A 22,556-nucleotide genomic window follows, 5' to 3' on the forward strand; every position below is an offset into this window, starting at 1 on the left:
CTCACAGATCACTTCCTCAGCATATCAGCCTCAGAGTCAAGGTGCATTAGAGAGGTATCACCAAACTTTGAAGAGTAGGCTCAGAAAACTATGTGTTGATGAAAAGGAATGGGACAAGTGTTTACCTTTCCTACTTTTTGCAACCAGAGAGGCACCGAGCGAGTCCTTGGGCTACTCCCCATTTCAGTTAATCTTTGGCCATGAAGTAAGAGGTCCTCTTAAACTCCTCAAAGAACAATGGGTCAAGGATGATGACCAAATTAACTTGCTAGACTATGTGTCAAAATTTAAAGAAAGACTGGCCTATAGTATGGAAGTAGCCAGGGGACACTTGGAGTCCTCTCAGGAGAAGATGAAGAGGTGGTATGACCACTCTAAGAAAGTTAGGCACAGAGTGTTTCACCCAGGCGATCAAGTTCTTGTCTTGTTTCCCATTCATGGTCAGCCTCTGCAGGTAAGTTTTGCAGGCCTTTGTCTATTGAAAGAGAGGGTAGGTGAAGTAAATTATGTCATTTTAACCCCAGACCAGAGAAAGGAACGAAGATTGTGCCATATAAATATGTCGAAGGAGTACCATAGGAGAGACGTGGACCCCCCTAGTGCTGCATGCGTGGTGTCGGCTGTCGAGTTGGCGGAAGACGAGGGCTGCCCTTTGACTTTGGACCAGATAACCAGTTGGAGAGAAAACCAGGAAGCTTGGAGTACACTGACTGATAGACTCTCCCACTTGACTGCAGAGCGGTGTGCTGAGCTTGTTGCCCTTCTCAGGAAGTTCCCTGATGTCTTTTGGGACACCCCAGGATGGACAGAAGTGGCACAGCACGATGTGGACGTTGGAGATGCCAGCCCTGTAAAGCAGGCCCCCTACCGGGCTAGTCCTCAGAAGCAGACAATCATTCGAAAGGAGCTGAACTACATGTTGCAGCAGGGGTTAATCGAGTCCCGTCAAAGTGAGTGGTGCTCCCCGGTCATAGTGGTTCCAAAACCCGATGGGTCACATTGCTTTTGTATTGATTATCGTAAAGTCAACTCCCTTACCAAGAATGATGCTTACCCACTTCCTAGAGTAGATGATTGTGTGGATGCGATAGGCAGTGCTAAGTTTATCACAAAATTAGATTTAATGAAGGGATATTGGCAAATCCCACTCACAGCAAGGGCCCAAGAAATTTCCTGTTTTGTGGCTGGTGGCAGGACTTAAAAATGTAAGGTCATGCCCTATGGTATGAAGAATGCTCCTGCTGTTGAATGATCTCACCAAGGATGTTGAGAATTCTGTTACTTACATTGATGATGATGTTGTTTTTAGCAACACCTGGGAACAACACTTGAGCCAGCTAGATGCCTTGCTTCAGAGACTGTCCTCTGCTAATTTAGTGCTTAATTTAGCTAAATGTGAATTTGTGAGGGCTCGAGTGCAGTACCTAGGTTATGTGGTCGGTTTAGGCCAAGGGATTCCACCTGATGTTAAAGTTCAGGCCATAGTCAATTCCCCCCAACCCAAAATAAGAGAGAATTGCAATGATTCTTGGGTATGGTGGGGTACTACAGACATTTTGTCCTGAACTTCTCTGATCTTGTAGCTCCCCTCACTCATTTGTTAAGAAAAGGAGTCAAGTATGAGTGGAAGCCAGAATGTGAGGAAGCCTATTCTAAAGTCAAAGCCATCCTGTCAAGTCAACCAGTGCTTCAAGCTCCCAATTTTGATAAACCCTTTATATTAGCTGTTGATGCCAGTGGCCTAGGGGCCAACGCAGTTTTGCTTTAGGATAATGATGAAGGCTTTGAAATGCTTGTGTGCTATTTTATAAAAAAGTTCAATAAGGCCCAGAGAAATTATTCATCTATTAAGAAAGAACTCCTTGCACTCATACTTGCCCTTCAACACTTCTCTGTGTAAGTTGGTCCAGGGTCAGGTGATGTTGTGGTGTACACTGATTACCACCCTCTGAAATTTTTGTCCCGATTTAAGGACAAAAATCTTAGATTGACCCGCTGGGCCCTAATTTTGCAAGCATACTCCCTTGATGTAAGACATGTAAAAGGTGTTAGTAATGTTTTAGCAGATTACCTGTCCAGAACTTGATTGTATAGTATCCAGAAATTTCCCCTTGGGAAATTTCTTCTCTCAGGAAGGGAGGTGTCACTGGCGTAGTTACCCCAGTAGCGAATGGGTGAAATAGATATAGGATGATAATGAAAGGAGAGAGAAGCAAGCCTTAAGAACAGTAAATCATTATACTTATCAGTTTTGCTGCCTGTAAGGGTAAAACCCAGCGGTCACTTTTGCCTTGTCAACTGATAACACACCAGATGTTTTTCTCACAAATTATTCAGAAAGTTCCTCTTGTCCTTGAACTGTGGATGTGACATAATGTGGGAGAAGCAAAGTAGGGATGTTTGCCAATTAGAAACCTAAATGGCGCTTTCATCACATTCTTCATGTCACGCAATTGGTTCTGTCTGAAGTGTATGAGGCCCTCATTGGTAGCAGGTGCCTCTATTGTTTCTGTATGGACAGAGATTATTTTTAAGACAGCCTAGTGGTTAATTAGCTGAGAAAGGCGGAGTAAGCTCCTTTATAAGCTCCAGGAAAGTGTGAAGAGACAGATTTTTATCTCATTTTGTACATGCATCCCTGTACACATTTTGTCATTTGTACACATTTGTACACATTTACTGTCACATTACACTTTTGTCACATTGTGTTGCACTTTTCCCCAACACTACACAATACGTGACTTTGATTACAAAACACACTGTTTGTGTACAATTTCCCATTTTTGGTTCACTCCTCCATTTACACTAGTGTGTGATTTATATCTGGATTTAACCTTCGAAGTCTCCACGTTTCCTCGAGCTTTGTGGGTACTTAGCCTCCACTGAGTGTATTCTGGTTAGGTAAGAAATAACTTGTTTTATATTTGTATCCTGAGGCCTATATGAATCCACTCTTTTGTAAAACGAACCCTGGTTTCTTCTTTGGTTGTGTATGTTATAGTGTACAGTAAAGTTAAATTAGTCTTCTTAAACTTTATCTTATCCCTTTTGGTGCGGATGTGGGGTCTCAGAAATCCCAGTCCCCGAAATTTGATTTTTAAAAACATGAGCATAAGGTCTACAGATCTGTCCGTCTCATTACCTTCCTGCCTAGTGATGCTCTTCATGGGGATGATGGGGTCATAGCTGTATCTGGCTCTGATTTTGCTCTATAGAGCCATTGGGGTATGTTAGACTCCCAGATTACCTATAATGTAACCTAGTTGAGCCCTCTTGTGATTTTTTAAATTTCAATTTGCTGTCTTTCTCCTTTTGTATACAGAAGGTCCCAACATCGGTCTACTGCAGGCCACCCAAGGAATCATGGTATTACTTTTCAATTTTGCAAGATTTATTTTTAAAATTTGCATACCTAGAATTTAATCATTTTTGTATAAACTTTAAAAAAATATATATTTTTTAAATTAAACTTTATTTTTTCTGGCCCTATTTAAAGATAAGGGGTTGAATTATTTGTGTATTGAAGCATTTTGAAATATCTCAAGCGAAAGTTTTTTTTTTTTTACTTTCTTTCCGTGGGGTCCGTCAGACCCCACGTTACCTAATATGTAACAAAATGAAGATTACCTATCTATTAAGGGTTAAGAGTGCACCGTAATATACACCCCGATAACAATATATATATATATATATATATATATATACATATATATATATATATATATATAGATAGATAGATAGATAGATAGATAGATAGATATATATATAGATAGATATATATATATATATATATAGATAGATAGATATATATATATAGATATATATATATATAGATAGATAGATATATATATATATATATATATATATATATATATGTATGTATGTATGGCTGAATCTTAGAACTTGCCCTGTGACCTTTATCACAGAGCATTTCTTCTCAAAATTTCGTTACTTCAGTGTTTCTTGACCTTCAGCCCTACCACCGAGACTGGTCTCACTTTAATCAAAACCTTGCCCTTGACCTACGAGCATTTTCTAGAAAATGAATCCCCTTTGCAAACAGAGAAAAGAAACACTTGTGCCACTGTGGAGGTAGACCGTTTTACGAATGAAGCAAATCACGTTTGCTAATTTAGAGGAAGACCACTTTACGAAAGAGAGGAGAGTATGGAGAAATGTGCTGTTAAATACTTTGGGTGTGGTTTGAGGTACTGGAAAGATTTTAAGAAAAAAGTTTGACACCTATAAAGATGTAAAACCTTCGTGCTTGAGATTTAAGACGGATTTTATTCGTTGAGGCTGATGGGCGTCTACCAACACTCTTATTCTCTCTATCGCCTGACACTTTTGTATAACATAGGAAAGGTCTGTCATACTAAAGAGGTTAGTGAAGGTTGTATCTCACCATCCAGTTCGATAAAACGCTCTTAATTCCTGCCAGGCTTAGTATTTGTTTACCTCCCCTGAGTTATTGCTTATAACCAAGGTAAATTGTACCCCTTATGAGGCTTGCAGCTTGGCCAGTGCTAACCCTCATTGTGCTTCGTATGAGGTCTGCAGCTTGGCAAGGGTTAACATGAATGACACACTCTGACTGTAGGAAGAATTTGATGAAAAATGCATAACTGAAATGAAAGTGTTGGGTATTTCAGTCCAGTGACGTATTTCTGATTTTTTTTCTCGCTGCCGCCATACGATTATATTCAAGAGAGATTTTTCGAACTGAGGTGGTGGATGTCATCATTGGCCCCTTCACTACCTGAATGGTTTCTTAATCTGACTAGCAGTAGCTGGAATAAAATAACACAAATTACGTAACTGAGCTGAAGGGTTTAATAAGGAGCAGCTCTAATGTAATGACAGGCAAGTTGACAATAAATACGCTACGGCTGTTATCATCACAGCTACACACATGACACTGTGGCTGGAAAAAAAAAAAAAAAGCATGGAAGGAGCTTAATTTACTTACAGTACACATATCATCCTTCCTCTAATTGTCCCATCAGCAGGGAAGGGACCCGAGGCTCGGTACTAAGGCCCAGAATTTAAGGCCAGTGACCAGTCACTTTTCTTGAGTAGCATTATGTGAGGACTAAATCCCAACCACTCCTTGGTAATACATTCTTATGAGCCACATCCGATTGGAGCGCCATAACCCACTAGGCCACCAGGCTTCTATGAGTAAATTGTTACCACCCAGCCTTGCCCCTTTGCCTGTTACTCACTGCAGAGTCAACAAAAGGTATCACTGCAAGGAGTGAGTGGATGATGTGCGTCCTGCCGTAACATTAAGAGTAAAAAGATTGTGTCGTCAAAGAGCCAGGCAAAATGTCGTTGGGAGGTTGTTATGAGGAAATGGCCTCCCTGATGACACTGTGATCAGGACGCGGCTGCTGTGCTGACGGCGATGTTATCATGAGCTCATTACGACACAATACACCCGAGCCGGAGCCACAGCACTAGACGCGTAGCTCTTATATCCTTCACTCTCATGACATATTCCTGTATTGATTCTTGCTGCCACCAGACGATTTTGTTGAACTTGAGACATGCCTCTATTATTAAACAGAAAAGTATAGGTCCAGCTCCAGCCCCAAAAATTCGCATTAAAAAAAATCAGGCCGAATTACAGTGGGTCTTCCCTATGATTTCTCTTGCTCAACTGCTTCTTTTAGCACTTAGCAAATAATGAGAGGAGGGCGAGGGAGATTCTCCAGCCCATAGCTCCGTCCGCTGCCTCATATACATTAGAGTTAGGTTAAGTTGGGTTAGGTAAGGTTATTTTTGGCTGGGTTTCGTTATAATTATGAACGTAGACTTGATAACAGACACAGCTAACGGTTGAATAATTCCTTCCTCCTTATTTTTCAAGTACTAAACGAAACATTACGCCAACAGATTCATAGAAAAGACTCCATCTAATTCAGCCAGAAAACGATATATATATATATTTGTTAATTTTGGGGCCGAAACTTTATGTTTACCGAAAAATTTGGGGTATACCTAACTCCTCCAGTTGAAGAGTCTCTTCCAGACTGAATAAAGATCGTCATGTAACAAGAACAATGGAATGTACAACATGCAATCGGAGTGAAGTGGTAACATCGCTCTCTCTCCTCGCCTCTTTCCCCTCTTTCCTCTGAGGAATGCAGCAGATGTCTGTTTTTCATTTCTTACATAGTGGCATCTTCTCATATTCTACTCCACTAACCTACATACGATGTTTTTCAGTTGAGAGTAAGTCATGGGAGCCTGGGAGTGTTGTTACCGAAACCATAAACCCTCTCATGGTGTGGTTAACTCTACCATTCTATTACAACAAACGATAGACAATTTTATTCAGCTAAATTAGAGTTTGGGAAGCCAGAGTCTGGTAACCCCTTCACTGTAATGACGTCTTATACATCTCCATCACACTGCCATAAGACGATTTTATTCATCGATTTTATTCACCTCAAGTGCTGAAGGCGTTATTATATGCAATGTCTAACGCTGCCATTGGAAAAGATTCGCCCAAGCAGAATAAAAACATCTTGAAATAGCAAAAATGAAGTAAAATGCGTCATATATCTTATCTGGGCAATGAAGCACAATCATGAGAGGATGGTATACAGGGAAGGAGGGAGTTACACCTCTTCTAATACCACGGACTCACTTTAATAAATCATTCAGCTTCATTCCGATTATTTTATTCCCTGAGGAAAAATCCAACTTTCCAAAGGTTCATCGAGACAGCTTTGAGCATTTTGACTGCTACAACTTCTCCCAGTGAATACACTAGTCTTCAAATGATGCTTCCATAGCAGGCCAAGTGGCTTCCTGCAGCTGTTTTCTCGAAACAATTCCTAACTGCGCCAGAAGAGGTAAGTGTCCTATATGAAATGTACAACAAAACTGCGTTGCCCCATTACTAGCCAGGAAATCCCTAGGAGGCGCTCATCGTTTCGGGGCAACCCACAGGGGCTCCACCTTATCTAAAGCAGACCATTTTCTTTTTTTCTTTTCTTTTTTTTTACGGTAAACGAAATTCCTGCACAGTGGTAGACCTCAGTCCTGACCAGTTATTAGGCAGAGTGGAACTCCTCTATTCCCAACAGGACGATGACCCCCGAGAGGGGCAATGCCTTCTTTTTACCTGTAACACTACATTTTACAGTGGCAGACCTCCACCCAAAGCAGGTTTTATGCTGAATGGGACCCTGTGGGGGCGGCCACCAGGACTAACGGGCCACGCTGGTATGATTGGCTATAGTTTTTTGTCTTTTCCTTCTTTTATTTTACCAAGGAACACAAAATATTACACAGTAGTACACCTCCATCCAGACCAAGTTCAAGGCGGGGTGGGACCACTGAGGGCCGCCCGATCCCCGGGAGTGTCATGCTGTGGAGTGGAGCTGCGAAGGTTTCCTTTTGAATTTTTTTTTATTTTATTTATTTATTTTTTATTTTTTTATTTTTTTTGGTGCAGGAAGGAGATGCAGCTTTGAGTTATAAGCATGTGACTGATCTCGAACTGAAGCAAAGTAATGTGTCCTTCTCGTGTTCATGTGAACTTTAACTGTAATTTTTGTTTCTTGATGTAGGTGTTCTGCTTCTGTGGTTCTTACCTCCGCTAACGAAGTTGGAAGAGTTCATGTATTCGCCTATGTTTGTCTGTTTGTTTATTTGTCCACACGATACCTCCAAAACTTCTCAATGAATTTCAATGAAATTTTGTGGAAGAGTGGTCCATGGGCCAAAAGAGAAAATATTAAATTTGGAGGAGGATCCAAATCTAGACCTTGATCTTATGTATCCCGCACAATATCTCCAAAAGTTCTCAAATGAATTTCAGCTAATTTTGTAAGAATGGGCCATGGATCAAGGAATAACTGATTACATTTGGGGAGGAATAAGGATCCTATATATTCCACAAAATATTTCCACGGATCCTGATCCGGCCTCTTTTTTAATGGCAATGGCACTGGCGGAGACATGTGCTCTCTGAGAGCTTTCTAGTTCTACACTGTTTTCACACTAACTTGGTTCAGATCTTAGTCCTTTTGCAGCTTATATTATGCAGGTTAGTTGTAGGAAAGCACAATGCTGCCACTCTGCATCCCTTCCTTGCACTTTTCGTAACTAGCATCATATTCTTGTGTTGATCCTTTGTTACCGATTGGTATTCATGAAGGAGTGACCACAACTGTAGGCCAAGTCACGGTAAAAAGGGTATATTGCGCCTTATTACCATTCTTAAAAAAGATACAAAGCACAGTCTTAAGAATGGTGATAAGGCGCAATACAGTAGTGCACCAACTTTCGCTACAGCAGGATTCGCGGAATCCACTTTCGCGGCATGCACCAAATATTCCCTAACTTCCACTATTGCTTGAAAAAAATCGATTTTCGCGCACAAATTTTGGGTTTGGGACAATATTTTGAACTTTGAATTTCCTGCACCGCCCGCCCGCAACCCACCGCCATCTTGAATGACGTCATGTCAACACTCTGTCCACCCATTCCCGCCATTGTGTACGAGCGTGCTAGCTCCATTGTGTTGGATTCTCACGGTTCAATGGCCTCTACTATACCTGGTAGTGTGGGGAAAGGGCCTGGTGGTGTGGGGGGAGAGCCTGGTGGTGTGGGGGGAGGGCCGGGAGGCAGTGGTGGTGATAAAAAGTGGCCGGGACATTCAAAGTCGGGAGGAAAGGCCAAGGCTAAAAGAGAGTAACCTGGTCTCTGTGGTATGTTCCTCCTCATATAATGTGTACTGTACAGTTTTTATTGTTTGTATCTCACAATGCAATGTACAATAGTGATTTGATGTACTGTATTGCAAGTGAAAATGAAAATCTGATGTTACTTTAGGATAACCGGGAACCCAATTAGCCTTTTTGCCATAAAGACAATGCCCCAACTTTCGCTAATTCCACTTTCGCGCATTATTTTTGGACCCAATTAGGCGCGAAAATTGGTGCCCCACTGTATACCAAAACAGAAATGGATAAGCTTAAAAAAGATACAAAGCACAGTCTTAAGCTTATCCATTTCTGTTCTGGTTAAAGTCGGGGTCAAGCTTGACTAGCATGATTTACTGTTATTCCAGTAATTTGTTTATAGATGGTTTCTGAGATTCACTCTGTTATCCAAAGGTATACTTAGTCAAAATGTGATTTTACACCAGTGAGCACCAGATATCTTTAATTCCACTCAGTTGACACCTCTGCGAGGTTTGTATGCCTGAATAGGAAATGCCCACATAAAAGTGTCGGTGAGGAATATATTGTACGTGAGTGTGACGTAACGGCACTACTGTATAGCCATCGGCGTTAATTTTTATTAAACTCATTACTCGGAACAAAGTTATTGACATCTAGTCACAACACTGATAAACAATGATTTTGCAAATAGTGCTACAAAATGTTGCCTTAAGTGTTGCGCAAGAACCACTGTGAAAAACTGCTTGAACACATTATCATTGTGTGGAGAGTTATTATGTGCTATGAACAGGTGTTAATACAGAATGTTTGATTCATTTCACTAATCTTGTCGAGCTCTGTCTTGTCCAGAATGTGATCGTAGATGAATACTTCCCAAGCATTTGGTGTTTTTCTTATGCTTCAGACCAAAATCCGAGTCATAAAGGAGGGGTCACGTCATAAGTTTCAAAACAAGATGTTTGAAACAAACGTATATAAGTTCATTAATAACTATTGGCCAGAATGGCATTATCATTAGTATTATTACATTCATCTTTAGTGTGTCTGCTCTCTGGCATTTCATATTTGATTACATCGTTTTCAGACTACATGTAATTCGGTTGACACACTAGGTAGAAACCGTTCGAATGTCCGAATCCTCGTGATGAACCTGCTAAGTACTAATCATCCACGCCTGTGGTGAGCAGAGCTACCAACATGCCGTTCAGGCCAAGGTTACTTTCCTACATTAGTTCAACCCCATTTCATTGTGTTACACTCACATAGTGTAAATATCATTCTTTTACCGAGTGTACAGTTGCGCAGAAATGAATATCACCCTTTCAAGTCACGCCCCCTCTCACTCGTAGCCGTTTTGTTCTGGTAACAGAGTAAGCACGAGAGCGCGCGCGCGCGCGCACACACACGCACGCACACACACACACACACACACACACACACACACACCGCTCGCTGGTGCAGTGGTAACGCTCTCACTTGCCAACTGGTAGTCGGGAGTTCGCGCCTCGGTCAGGTTGCGAAAAAGTTTCACTGACGAAGTGGGTGGTTACTGTCCCCTTTGAGCAAGGGGACGGGTGTGTGCGTGTGTGGAGGTCACAGCCTTTCCCTTAGATCGGACTATATGAGCTCCCAGCTCCCTTCCGGGAGGGTAAAAGCTGACGATCACGACCATCAAGTGATCCTGACCGACCCGGTGAATTACACACACACACAAACGCAGTGAGTGGAGCAGGAGACGAATCTCTGGGATGTTTCAGATATTTATCCAGTTGTGTGGAAAAGGAGGGGAGATTATGGACTGGCCGAGAAGTACACTACTGTCAGTGAGTGTTTTCAGGGCAACGAGTTTGGGAGATGCCTTTGAGCTAATGTTACTTGTATGTTGGGAGAAGATCATAATTATATGCCCAAAGAGAAGCCTTTATACTTGAACCTTCAATCACAGTGTGGAATCCAAGCCTCTAAATTTGGCGGTCATTTAGGGAACGTCTGTGGTTATCAGGTATGGTTAGCCTCCATCGCACAATACACGGTGCGTCAATAATACTATGTGAATAAGCGTTATCAGTGTGTGTCTGTCCACATTTGAGCCCCTCGGTTTTCGACGTGCCATGCATTAAAAGATGCGAAACGACAAGCTGACAACAACGCTTTTTTTTTTTTTTTTTTTTTATGCCAGGTGTCCCCAAAAGGCTATGGAGTTGCCCCTGGGTAGAGGACTTTGGATTGGAGCGTGTAGCATTTTATGACCGGATGCCCTTCCTGATGTCTACCAATGACCCTTGGGTGGTTTCGATCCTCCGACCCTTCGGTCAGTACGGAGCGCTCTAACCCACTGAGCACGGCTGCAACAATATAGGGGCCTGTCCGGGTTAATTATAATTGCGTGCGGCCAGTGGCGCACGAGCCATGCACAGTTTTGTGCCCGATTTTTCGCCAAATGTTGGGAACCTTCTACAGGCCACACCACTGGGTGGAATGAGCTGAAATTTCGCATGGGCATGACCGGTATGTCGGAGTAGGTCCATGACAAGTTTGGAGTCAGTGTGAGTCTCGGGAATTAGAAAAAGCTCTTTTTAAGGCAAGTGCTGAGTGCCCTGATAGGGTCACACAAGGCATTTCTTCACCAACTATATAGGTAGGCCAGATATGTTCCAACGTCATCATGTGCATCAGAAATAATCATTAAAAGTTAGGGGTTTCCATACTACTTTCGTTTTGAGTTTAAGAATGCGACTATAAGTCCTAGAATTTTGCAGTTTCTTTCCAGCAGGAGTGGTTGGTTAAATAGGAATACCTGAAAATAAGTGTGACATTTACCTCTGTATGGAATGAAGAGAGTAATGTTTGATTTAGTTGGCGAGGCAGTGAGCCAGTATTCTGGTGAGTATAAATACGGTTTGAGCTTGACTGCTGCTTGTTGAGTTCTTGTGTGTTGTGCATCCATTACCAGGTCATTGACGTATGACAGTACTGTTAGTGAAGAGGGAGGGAGTAGCGAGTCATGGAGAAAAAGATTAAAGACCTGGATCGGCGGACAAAACTCAACCCTGAATATCTATGTCCCGCTCACATTCACCACAACTCCACTACAGTAAACACAGATTACAGACACTGACCTTATGCACAGGCTTACATTATTATTCAGGTGCTGATGAGGAACATGCACGTGGTTGTCCTGTACACTTTGGGTAAAGCTTATCAGCTGTGGGGACCACATGGGAATCAAACCTCCTCATATTTCCTTGCACTTCGCTGAGGGAAGGACCCTCGTCAACTCCTTGAAAGTCTCCGTCTACCACAAAGGAACATCAGTTTCATGTACGGAGAATACATTGCACTTGCCGGTAGACGGCCCAATAAAAGCAGCTGCTGATTTGTGGTCAACGGGTTTCCTTGGCCATAGAGACTGGGGTTAAGCAATATCAGTTTCGTTATTCCAATAAACAGACTGTAGTACCATCATTAGATAAAAAGTCGTCATGGTCTGCGCATTATAATGAGTTTTTTTTTTCTTTTATGTGTCCGACTCTGGGCATAGGCTTCACAGCCTGCATTCAAGGCCCAGTAGTCCTCCTACGTACCGCACACCTCTACATGTCACCACTTTAGCATTAACACCCACCATCCATAGTGAATACATGCTAGGGCTGTCTCATATAGGACTGATGTATTGGTATTAGCGGGGTACATGTCGACAGGTCTTCTGATAGATCAGTAAAGTCTGACTTTTATGAAATTCAAATCCTTAAACTCTTCCCTGCCCCAGCGGGATTTGAACCCAGGTCCGTTAGGACTGCAGGCCACTTCTCTACCAACTGAGCCACCAACTCAGTAGACATGTGAGGTTAATCAATACATTGGTGCTACATGGACCTCTAACACACAACCCCCATCGCATTTACAATGCGATTGTACACCATTGGATTTCTCCGCGTTAAACACCTGCAACGAATTCGGAGCACCGAGAGTGAGACTCGTGACGTTGAAGTATCTACCAAGGAAGTAAAGGGGGGTGGGGATGTGATAGGATAAGTTTTGTTCTTAAACACACGGTTTATAATATCTCATAGACAGGCACTGGTAAATCACACAAACGATTTAACCCGCCCCGTCCCGACGACGTATGGGTACGTTGCAACGATTTGCATTTGCCAGTCCCGGCGACGTACCAGTACGTCGTGCAATTGCAAGGTCACTAATTTGCACAATTTTCAATTTTCGCACGTGATTTTTCGTATGTATACACGGGACACCTTCCTCTATTCCTGTACAAGATACCAAGCAGGGACAATGCCTTACACTGCATAACCTCCCCCTTCCCCCCCTCACGACATTGTCTTGGCAAAGGACCTGTTACCAGTGACCTGGCTAGTAAAGTTATTCAGGGCCAGAGTGATTCCCCAATCGATGACAATGTGGAGGACAATGTTTACATAGCATTAGAAGAAGAAACAGCCAGAAATAATGATCAGGTAGTGTGACAAAAATAGGTCAGGTATGGTGATTAGTTAGTGAGTGAAACAATGCTTATAATGCCTTTATTACTGCTTGAAAACCAATATACTGTCATACTACATATACATTCGTACCAAGTAAATAAATAAATACCGTTTATGAGTGGATAAAATAGTTACCCTCCCATAGAACTCGTTTTCTTTGGTGCCAGCATGTTAGAAAACCCACTAAGGTAAGGAGGAACTCCTACCTGGATTGGGCACTTTAAACCTCAGGTGAGCGATTTCTCTATGAATTTTCGATGTTTCTCACCAAAAGCGAAGGTTTTAGCCAAAAAAAAAAATTTCGAAAATACCTCGGGACTGGGGGATGTCGGAGGTGCAGAAAACCTCGGGACGTGACGGGTTAAAGCCCAATTAATCTGTTACCATCCATCTTTGGTATCTTATGGTAATAAAAAGCAACCACACCATCCGCACGCTTGCATTCCCACACCTCCTCCCTCCCCAATACTCTCTCACCCACCCATCCACCCCCACCTCCTCAGTTAGCAGACATGTGATTCCATGGCAGCTACTTCGACGTCATGCGTCTCATTCTCCTTGCTTCGAATTCGTTGCAAGTGTTCAAGGTGGAAAAATCCGCGGGTGTACTGTACACATAAAATGAGGTTGGGGTAGAAGGCCGTCTCGTTAAATCTGTATGGAAAATGGACTGGGGTGTAGTGGTTACTGAAGATGCATAAAAGTTAGAAGTGTTGAAAATAGGTCCAATTTCTTCATGTTTCTGTGTATTTAGTCATGAAGGCAGTGGCGTGCACAATTTGGTGCGCAGGGCCTCAGGCTAAAAATAATGGCACCACACCTTTGGCCAGTTACTACTCGATCTACCTGCTGACGATGTCACAATGACGTTTATCTGTTTGAATACCAAGCCCAACCATCTTATGTTGGCGTCGACGAGCTTTGATGGAGGGTTTGCCCAGAACAGGAAACATCCCAGCCTTAACAAGGACTCTAGCTGAGCCTGCAAATGAGAATGGTGGGCTGCAGTGTCAGCATAAAGTTGCACCCCCAGAGAAACGCCCTTCAATTTATTCTTCAAAAGGGCCTACATTGTACCTGGAGGTCTCTCTTACTTCTTCAAGCCGGTAGCATCAAACTCAGCCTTGGCACACGGAAGCATATACCACATATACAGGAAGGTTACCAGGTTGAGTGCAATCGTTGTGAAACATTGTTGCATCTCGCCTGCATAGGTCTATCATCATACAAACACCACATTTCACAATGGACATTATGGATGAGGCAACACAAAATACACATACCCAACACACACAAAATGGCACATGCGCAAACATAGGAATCACACGATAAAGACTCTACAATTAAGTATCAATGCTATCAATGAAAAGACTACAGAATCGCACAACTTCCTTCACACACAAACACACACACACACACACACACACACACACACACACACACACACAGCACTGACATACAAATCCAACACTTCACACACAAGACTACATTCAGAAAAAATTTCGTTTCAAAGGCTTTTCGTCTCATTAACTCTCCTTCTTTTACTGGCTCCCTTCAACCTCTGTCTCTTCGCTGCACTGTTGCATCTTTATCTCTTTTTTATCGATACTTCAATGTTCACGGCTCCTCTGAAATGTCTGCTTGCAATCCTCCACCTGTACAACGGGCATGTAACACCCGTCTATCAGCAAACTCTCATCCCCTTTCTGTCAAACTTTCTAATGCAAGAGTTAACCGTTACTCCCAGTCCTTCATTTATGCAACAAGTCAGCTCTGGAACTGTCTCCCTCTGCCTGTATTTCCTGCTAGCTATGATCTCCAGTGTTTCAAACGCAGTGTGTCCAGGTATCTCGAAATGATCGGATCTTGATTTTGGCTCTTTCTTGTATTTTGTTCTTCTCTTGGAAGGAACAGTTATTGCAGGCTCATAGCCTTTGGTTCCTTCTTCCCAGCATAAAAAAAAAAAAACTGGGAGGACATTGCCTTATCACCCTCAAACACAAAAACATTTCATTCATAGGCACTACACATCAAACAGAACAATATGTACCAAATGACAGCACCACAAAAAGAACATCAGCACATAGAAAAATCCATATATGTATAAAGGAGAATGACCATCTGTCTGTTCTCTATGGAAATCGAGGGGGATGCAAATGAAAGCCTCTAAACAGCTCCGACAGGTGGACCTTTTTGCAGTGAATTTAACCCGAGGCATCCCATCGATGTATGGGCACATTGCAACGTTTTGTCACAGCTAGTCCCGTCGATGTACTGATACGTTGCGCAATTTCAAGGTTCATAATTTGCACAATTTTCAATTTCCGCGCATGATTTTTGGTACGTACATGCGGGACACCTTCCTCTATTCCTCTACGAGATGCCAGGCAGGGACAATCCCTTACACCGCATAACCTCCCCCCTCCCCCGCACGCCATTGTCTCAGCAATTCATCTGTTACCAGTGACCTGGCCAATAAAGACATTCAGGGCCAGAGTGATTCCCCAATCGATGACTATGTGGAGGACAAAGTTTACATAGCATTGGAGGAAGAAAGTGTGAGAAATGATGATCAGATAATGTCGCCAAAAAAGGTCAGGTATGTTGATGAGTTAGTGAATGAAAAAATGCTTATAATGTTTATATTACAGTTTGAAAACCAGTATACTCTCGTATTACATATAAATTCGTACCAAATAAATAAATAAATACTGTTTATGAGTGGTGTGGAATAGTTACCCTCCCTTAGAACTCGTTTTTTTGGAGTCAGCCTGATAGAAAACCCAGTAAGGTAAGGAGGTACTGCTACCTTGATCAATTATTTTAAACCTCAGGTGAGCGATTTCTCTATGAATTTTCGATGTTTCTCACCAAAAGCGGAGGTTTTAGCCAAGAAATTTTTTTTCCAAAATAGCTCATGATGGGGAGGTGTCGGAGGTGCGAAATAGCTCGGAACGTGACGGGTTAAAAGTGTACATTATAGATGCTAGAATGGCACCCATGATGGCCAAGATTAGAAATAATTAGAAAAAAACAAGTGAACATGGTGGAAACATGGTAGCCAGATATGGTAGTTTTTTATTTATTTGTTCATTTATTTATTTTTACAGCCGTGGGCATGATTGTGTGAATGAGTGGGTATGGTGGGGCAGGCCGGGAGAGGTGGGTGGGCAGGTTTGGGTGGGTGTGGTAGGGCAGCTTGGGTGGGTGAGTGGGTGGGTAGGGTGGGTGGGAAGGTGGGTGGGTGGGTTAGTAGCGTGGGTGGGTATGTTCAGAGGCTAAAATGGGACCTCAGGGGTCTTTTTCAGTGGAGGGAGTGGTCAACCAGGGTTCCAGGCAGTGCGGTATGCACAATCATAGAATGTTTCCCAGGCATCCCGGGCAGCGTCGGGTGGTTATATCCTATTTGATTGACCTGTGCAGCTGAGATGTATGGAGCGACTAGGGTGTGCTTGAATCCCGGCTGCTGATTGGCTGCCAATGATTTAAATCTACACCTCCTCTTATTATAACACATATTTTTATTTTTCAATTGCCTTCAGTACAAGCAGCCAGATTAAATATGGAATAGTTTCCGAAGCTAAAGAGGTCAAAATTAGCTTTATAAGGTTACTGGTACCAAAGAAAATTATACTTGAATTATAAAGTTTTATAAAACGATGAGAGTTAATTGAAGCAAATTATCCACCCACGGTGTACACCTACGTCCACATGTTGCACTGTAATATCCACTCACGGTGTACACTTACATCCAAACTTTGCACTACAATACATGAATGCATTTACTTCAATGACATCATCGGCGGCCGAACAGCAGTCGCGAAATAAACACACCCTACTTGCCACAAACAACTCAGGCGTACAGGGCAACCAAATAGACTATAGTACACAATGAAACGTGGAACATTGTCAGCATTTACATATCTCCACTCACAGGATGCTTCCCCAGACTATACCCAATCCCTCGCTCCTCTTCAGAACATCCTGTTTAATAACAGCAAGAGATTTAAATGCAAAAGATCCCTCATAGCTAAACATTCAGACAAAAGACCTCCACACAGACACGGTGAGATAGCCTTCTCCCCGACATCATTTTGTTTACCCCTACTCTATCCAAACAGACTCCTTGGAAAATTATACTACATTTCTCAACAGACCACCTCCTTATCACCGTAACACGCAGTAAAAGCAAAAACAGTCAATGAAATGAAAACCATCACCAACTACAAAAATTCAAATTGATGACAGTCCACTCAAGACATACAGCAATCATTAGAGTTTTAATACAGATTAACAAAACACTCACCACCTGAAGCTGATTACAACAGTCAGCAGATCTCATATCCCTTGTGGCAGCAACAAAAACTTTAACCCAAACTTTTCCTCTCAGATAAAACAATTCATCAAAAGATAGAAACAAACTAAGAGCAAGACTCAACCTTCCCCAGAACAAGAAACCGTGAAGAACCTGAACAGCACTATAAATAGACCTATCAAACCACATAAGCAAGAAATTTTTGCAAACTTTGTGGATACCCTTGATCATTAAAACATCAACAATTGTGGGAAACAGTTAGAAATATGCACACGACCAAAACCTCAACCTTACCAACTCACGTTGCCCTACTGAACCAATATGAAACTATCCCCAGCTGGAAGGAACAAGCAAAGGGACACGAAAATAGGATATGCCAAGAGTGTCCCACAAAAAATAAATAAAAGAAACCGCTCAAATATCACCTCCATTCACCTCAAAACAAATAGAGCAAATTATCAAAAATACAAAAGACACAAAGGCAGTGGATTTTGATCACATTTTAGTCAATCACTTAAAACATCTTGGTTTTATAGAAATAAACACACTTACTGAAAATTTAACTTTTTTACTCACGACCAAATCCCCGATATCTGGCAGACGCAATCATTATCCCCATACTCAAATCAGGTCATCTTCCCATTACTCCCGTCTCATACAAAATATCGTTACTTTGCACAGCACCCAAAATCATGGAAAGGCTCATTTTAATAAACATCACTCCTTCCATCCCCTAATCTGATTTCTAGCATTGATTCCGACCACCACCCACCTGGTCAAGTCAACCCAACACAATTATGAACCACCCTAGCATCTATAAATATAAACAAAGCCTTTGACACAGTATCGAAACACATCATAATGAATAAAATTTTGAACACAAACATGAAAAAAGAAAATAAAAATGACCGGTCATTTTCCTCTTAAGCAGAAGAGGCCAGATGCTTTACCAAAACCAAAAATCTAACTTCACAGAGCTCAGTCCTTCTATCCTTACTCCTTCACCTCTTCCTCCATGACCTGCCAATCCCTCCCCTTTCAGAAACAGTACTATCATAGGACTTGGTAGTAGCGTCACAACACCACAACATTCCAAAGCTTGGCAAACAGCGGCCCAGATCCAGCTATATCTACACTAAATAGAAAACTGGCTCATGCAAAGTAGAATGATTGCCCAACCAGCCAAATCAACCATTACCCTCGTCGCTCCGGACAGAAGGCAAATTTCACACACCCCCTTAAGTTTCCCCTCCAACCACTCACACTGGAAAGACAAAAATTTTCAAGGACTTACTTTGGACACTTACTTAACTTTTTCTCAGCATACGAGTAACATTAGTGCAAAACCATCTCGCAGATTCGATGCCCTGAAGGTCTCACAGGCATTACCTTTGGACAGCGGAAAGAATCCCTGAAAACTTTGAGCAAATCTTTTGAACTACTGGAATTTATGCCAGCTCAAGTTTGGCTCCAGTCTAAACAAAAACAAACCTTGGATCAGTTTGAAAGAACACACACACAGAGCCTTAAGAATAATAACAGGATCCACCAACAAAATAAGATCATTTACATCAAGAAACAAAAATACATCCGATCGGAGCTTATATGAATGAGAGACACGCAGTCCGTTGCTGCAGCTCGAGACCCACCTCACCTTTATAACTTCATGTTGCAACAACCCCTCCACAGAGAAACAATAAACTATTAACTGCCCAACACCACACAGAGCATCTTAGCAACATCCCCCCCTCCTCCACCCAACACCACACTTCATAAGCACATTCATAAACTGTCACCACAGCCATCCAAAACCAACCAGATCGCGTCCTCCCTGAATCTCCATTAGACATACACCTGTCAGAAACTACCCTACCCAGAAAGACACGAGTACCTTTAGCCAAACTACAATGCGGCCACCACCCTTCCCTGGTTCAGTACCAGCCCAAAAAACAACTAACATGCAATCTACTATGTCTGCACTGCAGTGCAGCCCTCACACTACAAAACGTTTCCTCATCTCTTGCACCACACTATCACAACACAGGCCTTCAACTTAACCTCAGTAAAAGACCTCTGAGAACAACCAGTTGAAATCGGTCAGTCTCCTGCAGTCCACGAGGTTCAGGTCCAGATGAGACAGGGGTTACAACAACAGCAATAACAGGAACAGTAAGCCTCTTGAAATATATAAACACATTACTTTTATTCACTGAAAAACGTCTTTCTAAAATGACACACTGAAAACAGAAAGCAATAGAGTTTTTGTTTAGTTTAACGGGCTGTCCCAGCGACATTCCATAGTTACTTTAAGCCAGAAAAACCGTGGGAAGGATGCAATTGCATGTATACCTTTAATATAAAATAAGTACGTCTCCTTAGTCTGGCTGCAGTGGACGTAATTTTAAAGAGTGATCACCTTGAAGAAGCTGGCACTCCACTATAGCACTATATACACACAGTCGCACAGAAAAAACTAAGCTTTCAGCATCTTTGATTGTATATTCAAGTGGACTTTTTGTAACCGGCAGTTCGAATGGGCAAGGTTTCTAGCTCTCTTGAACCTTACCTGTGCATGCTGTTGCATGGAGGGCCTTTTGCACACAGATCACCGGCTGGTATTTCACAGATGTTCTGCAACAGGCTGAGGGATGGGGTATATCCTGGGGAGTACAATGTAGGTGGTATGTAGATGTTTACTATGTGGTATGCTTTATGATGTTCCTTATTTGTATTTATTTCTCTGATATTATTACAGGGTATATGTTATTCTGTTGGTTAGGCAGTATCTGTGAAAGGAATGTCTCAGTGGATGAGGGTGATGAGACCAACTTCCTTCCCTGTTGTTTGTTTTGTCTAACTTTGGTGTACTTTGTGACGTGTGGAGTGTTGGACCTGTTTGTGAACTTAGTCTCTTCTACTGATGCTATGTCAAAATTATATTTGTCAAAAAAAATGGGATTTATGTGTTTTTTTTATTACTAATGTTGATGTTTAACTGTCAGATCTTTATCGTGTTTCCTTTGTTAGTGCATGTGTGTTCTATTGTGGCGTGTTTGGGGGGGGGGGCTGTCGTTGTTTCAGCCATATGTCCATTGTGCGGTGTGAGATGTGTATGATAGCAGACCAAAGCAGCCAAGTTGGAACCACTTTTTTTATGGCAGCTACGCTGGATTTACCAATATCTGCCTAATATATATATATATATATATATATATATATATATATATATATATATATATATATATATATATAAATTTTTTTTTCTTTTTTTTTCTTTTTTCATATGGGGCATGTGCGTCTGTGTGGTCCAGGGTTGTGTTCTATGTCTCCACCAAGGAGGAGTAAAAGGGACTAACAGACTTGAGAACCTGCAGTTCCTCTGACAGGAAAAAAAAAAAACTGAAGGAGTTTATATCCAGGGGTGTAGCTCTCTTGCCGATGCTGCAGTCCAGCACCCTTCCTTGGAGATGGAGCGGGGGATGAAGTGGAGGGGGAGTATGGCAGGGCTAGGGGGAGGGGGGAAGTTGACGGCGGCTTGCAGGACCAGCAAGTTCCTCAAACCCGGTTGGAAGGAGAAGACAGAAACTATAAAGTTCTTCATAATTCTTACATCCACTATTTGTAGCTTATGGAATGAAAAGGAAAACATAAACAATGAAGGAAAGAAAATATGAAGAATGGGAGGGAAGAAATTTTAAACAATAGAGGGAAGAAATTATAGAGAATTAGAGGAAAAAACTGAAAAGAGTAGGAGGGAAGAAGTATTAAGAAATGTAAGAAATAATGGAGTCGGAGAGAGGAGGGGAGAGAGGGGATCAGTACATAAGACCATAAGAAGAGAGGATAACTGCGGTAGGCCGCTTGGCCCATGCTGGGCAGCTGGTATGGCCCATGGTAGTAAGAATGGGTGGGAAAAAAAATTAAAATGAGGACATTCTACCATTCAAAATAAGGGGAAAATAAACAAGGATATTATATGGAAAGGGAGGGAAATGTAGTGACGGAGGAAAACATTAAATAATGGGATATAAATTACAATTGGAGAGAAGCATATAGTGAAGAAAAATGGAAATGTGTAGAGAGAAGGAGAAGGCGAGGAGGAAAATGAAAAGGAGTAAAGAAACAGGATAAATATTTGAACAATAAGAAAATGTGAAGGATAACGAGAAAGAGAGAGAAGGAGGGAAAATGAGAAAGAGTGAATGAAAATGAGAAGGTGTTGAGGAAAATGAGAAACTGTTGAGGAAAATGAGAAAGAGTGGAGGAAAATAAGAATGAATAAAAATGAGAGAGTGGAGGAAAATGAAATGGAGTAGAGGAAAATGAGAAAGAGTGGAGGAAAATGAGAAAGAGTGGAAGAAAATGAAATGGAGTAGAGGAAAATGAGAAAGAGAGGAGGAAAATGAGAAAGAGTGGAGGAAAATGAGAAAGAGTGGAAGAAAATGAAATGGAGTAGAGGAAAATGAGAAAGAGAGGAGGAAAATGAGAAAGAGTGGAGGAAAATGAAAAGACTGGAGAAAAACAAGAATGGAGAAAAATGAGAAAGAGAGGACGAGAAGAAACCGCAGACGAGACAGAGTCGCTGCGGAACACCTGATTTGGTTTTCAATCTGGATTATCGATGGGAGAATGAGATTAATTTTTTTACGGCTCAGCAGAACACTTAATGGAAAAGGAAGTAGCTGTGTGTGTGTGTGTGTGTGTGTGTGTGTGTGTGTGTGTGTGTGTGTGTGTGTGTGTGTGTGTGTGTGTGTGTACAGAAAAATTACATCCATCCAATCCAGTAAAGTCGAAACAGAAATTCTGACTTTGATATCTCATTCTCAGCCTCTTGAATCTGATGATCTTTTTTTTTTTCTTCTTTTTTGCTATGACCAGGCAATTCAATTACCTGAGAATAGACTTCTAGTACTGAACAGGTAAATGACAACTATATCAAACTTATTGGACGTAACTCTACTGAAGGCGTTCAAGAAAAATTCACATTATCAAGTGAGAGGTGAAGTCAGTGAATGTACAGCGAGGTTGGACGGTGAG

This window comes from Coenobita brevimanus, chromosome 94 (assembly GCF_032717465.1).
Source record: "Coenobita brevimanus isolate Jiangsu-jjx chromosome 94, ASM3271746v2, whole genome shotgun sequence".
Lineage (NCBI taxonomy): Eukaryota > Metazoa > Arthropoda > Malacostraca > Decapoda > Coenobitidae > Coenobita > Coenobita brevimanus.